This window comes from Chiloscyllium plagiosum, chromosome 23 (genome assembly GCF_004010195.1).
Source record: "Chiloscyllium plagiosum isolate BGI_BamShark_2017 chromosome 23, ASM401019v2, whole genome shotgun sequence".
Lineage (NCBI taxonomy): Eukaryota > Metazoa > Chordata > Chondrichthyes > Orectolobiformes > Hemiscylliidae > Chiloscyllium > Chiloscyllium plagiosum.
The window spans coordinates 39,473,949-39,477,574 of record NC_057732.1 but is presented as its reverse complement, the minus strand read 5'-3'; the positions used below and the strand labels follow the sequence as shown (position 1 = coordinate 39,477,574).

The 3,626-nt window shown below is 44.3% G+C and overlaps 1 protein-coding gene across 1 annotated transcript in view; it reads right to left on the bottom strand.

Moving 5' to 3' along the window:
- LOC122561470 (striatin-interacting protein 2-like) overlaps positions 1-3,626 on the bottom strand; it is a 35,425-nt gene that overhangs the window by 30,844 nt on the left and 955 nt on the right. The gene's annotated exons all lie outside the window — the stretch shown is intronic.

Below are 3,626 nucleotides of genomic sequence, written 5' to 3'. Positions count from 1 at the left end.
CAACTTCCCACTATTATCCTTGACTGGACCTATTCCTACCCTAGTCATTCTTTTATTCCTGTCATACCTATAGAAAGCCTTAGGGTTTTCCCTAATCCTACCAATTAAGGAATTTTCATGTCCCCTCCTTGCTGCTCTTAGCTCTCTCTTCAAGTCCTTCCTGGCTACCTTATAACTCTCAATCGCCCCAATTGAACCTTCGCGCCTCATCTTTACATAGGCCGCCCTCTTCCCTTTAACAAGGAATTCCCATTCCTTATTAAACCACGGCTCCCTCACACGACCCTTTCCTCCCTGCCTGGCAGGTACATACTTATCAAGGACACTCAATAGTTGCTCCTTGAACAAGCTCCACATATCAATTGTGCCCTTCCCTTGAAGCCTACTTGTCCAAGCCATGCATCCTAAGTCGTGCCTCACCGCATCATAATTTCCCTGCCCCCAGCTATAAATCTTGCCCTGCAGTGCACACTTATCCCTCTCCATCACTAGAGTAAAAGTCACCGAATTGTGGTCACTGTCCCCAAAGTGCTCACCTACCTCCAATTCTAACACCTGGCCTGGTTCGTTACCCAGAACCAAATCCAGTATGGCCTCACCTCTTGTTGGCCTGTCTACATATTATGTCAGGAAACCCTCCTGCACATATTGGACAAACACCGACCCATCTAACGAACTCGAGCTATAGCTTTCCCAGTCAATATCTGGAAAGTTAGTTAAAGTCCCCCATAACAACCACCCTATTACTTTCACTCTTCTTCTGATGAAATCTCTAGGACTATTAGGAGGCCTGTAGAAAACTCCTAACAGGGTGAGCTCACCTTTCCCAGTCCTAACCTCAGCCCAAACTAGCTCAGATGGAGGGTCTTCATCCATCGTCCTTTCCACCGCTGTAATACTATCTTTGACAAGCAATGCCACACCTCCCCCTCTTTTACCCTCACCTCTGACCCTACTTAAACATTTAAACCCTGGAACCTGCAACAGCCAATCCTGTCCCTGTTCTACACATGTCTCCGTAATAGCCACAACATTGAAATCCCAGGTACAAACCCACGCTGCAAGTAGGATTGAAAGAGAATCCAAAGGGATTCTACAAATTGTTAAGGGCAAACAGGGAACTAAGGAGAAAATAGGACCCCTTAAGGATCAACAAGGCCGTCTATGTGTAGAACAACAGGAAATGGGTGAGATATTAAACGAGTATTTCGCGTCAATATTTACTGTGGAGAAGGATATGGAAACTAGAGAACTTGGAGAAATAAATAGTGATATTTTGAAAATCTTGAAATATTAATATCTTGAAATCCATATTACAGAGGTGGTGGTGGTGGATGTCTTTAAACACAAAGGTGGATAAATCCCCAGGATCTGATCAGGTGTAACCCAGAATTTTGTGGGAATCTAGGGAGGAGATTGCTGGGCCACTTGCTGTGACATTTGTATCATTGATAGCAACGAGGTGCTGGAAGACTGGAGGTTGGCTAATGTAGTGCCATCATTTAAGACAGGTGGTAAGGAAAGCCAGGGGACTATAGACCAGGGAACTTAATGTCAGTGGTGGGTAAGCTGTTGGAAAGGATTCTGAGGGACACGACTTACATGCATTTGGAAAGGCAAGGACTCATTAGGGATAGCCAACATGGTTTTGAGAGTGGGAAATTGGGTCTTGATTGAGTTTTTTGAAGAAGTGACAAAGAAGATTGATGAAGGCAGTTGTTTATATGGACTTCAAGTCATTCAATAAGATTCTGCATGGTAGACTGGTTAGCAAAGTTAGATCACATGGGTTCAAGGAGGAGCTAGCCAATTGGATACAAAATTGGCTTGAAGGTGATGGATGTTTGTTTTTCAAACTGGAGTCCTGTGACCAGCATTGTGCCACAAGGATCAGTTATTGGGTCCACTGCTTTTTGTCATTTATATAAATTATTTGATTGTGAACATAGGAGGTATGGTTAGTGAGCTTGCAGATGACACCAAAATTGGTGGCATAGTAGACAGTCAAAAGAAAGTTCTAAGAGTAAAACGGACTTTCATTGGATGGGCCAATGGGCCAAAAAGTGGCAGATGGGGTTTAATTTAATAATTGTGAGGTATTGCATTTTGGGAAGGCAAACCAGGGCAGGACTTCAGCAGTTAATGGGAGAGCCCTGGGGAGTGTTTCTGAAGACAGACCTAAGGGGGGGGGGGATACATTGTTTTTAAAAAATGGAGACATAGGGAGACACAGTGTAATGAAAAAGGTGCTTGGCATGCTTGCTTTTATTGGTCATTGAGTATTGGAGCTGAAAATGCCCGAAACATCGATTTTCCTGTTCCCTGGATGCTGCCTGACCTGCTGCGCTTTTCCAGCAACACATTTTCAGCTCTGATCTCCAGCATCTGCAGCCCTCACTTTCTCCATCGAGTATTGGAGTTGGCATGTCATGTTGTGATTGCACAGGACATTGGTTAGGCCACTTTTAGGATACTGTGTTCAATTCTGGTCTCCCTGCTATAGGAAAAATGTTGTGAAACTTGAAAGGTTTCAGAAAAAAGTTACAAGGAGGGAGAGGCTGAATAACCTGGAGCATTGAAGACTGAGGGGTGACCTTATAGAGGTTTATAAAATCATGAGGGACATAGACAGGGTAAATAGACAAGGTCTTTTTCCTCAGTGAAGGGGAGTCCAAAACGAGAAGGCATAGCTTTAAGGTGAGTGGGGAAAAGATTTAAAAAGAGACCTGAGGGGGCAACATTTTCACACAGAGGGTGGCACATATATGGAACGAGCTGCCAGAGGATGTGGCGTGGCACGTACAATTGCAACATTTAAAAGGCATCCAGATGGATATATGAATAGGAAGGATTTAGAGGGATGTGGGCCAAATGCTGGCTAACAGAACTAGATCAGTTTAAGACATCTGGTCGACTTGGTTGAGTTGGACTGAAGGGTCTGTTTCCGTGCTGTATCTCTCTTTGATGCCAAGCTCTACTTGGTCAGTTTTGATGCCTGTAGCAGAGTGACATCAGGGTCTGTGGTGCCCATATTAAGGGTACCAATGTAATATAGGGCCCCATCTACAAAACACATTGAAATACTGAGGAAATTTTGATGGGACAAAATTAGCACTTAGACTGGCACCAAGCAGATCAGTAATGCCTCCTCACAGAAAGGGGAAAAACACTGTAGATCCCAGCTCAGGAGCAGGACAAGCGAGGGGTTTTAACAGCCTGCAGGGATTGAAAGGAGTACTACTAATTCATACAGCATCTGAAATTCCAGTTCCAGACTGGCCTGTGCCGTTAACTACTAATTTTGGTGATATTGGTTATGTGGCCTCAGTGCTCCTACAAAAGGATGGAAAAAAACTAGCCATGGTTCCTTTGCCTCATGGGTAGCCTATGTTCCAATGAAGTTTAGAAAAGGCAAGATCAGGTGTAGATTCAGTTATGATGCTCTCCAGAGGCAAGTACCTGTCTAAGTGGAGGAGCCAGAACAGCACCTGGTCCAAGGTATCAGTCTATTGCAGCTATGGCTCCAAACCCTAGTGAGGAGCAGCATCTGCAGGAGATGAGTGTAAGTACGAGTGGGAGAATAGTTGTCTGCAGCATGTACCATCCACAAGATGTATTATAGCAAT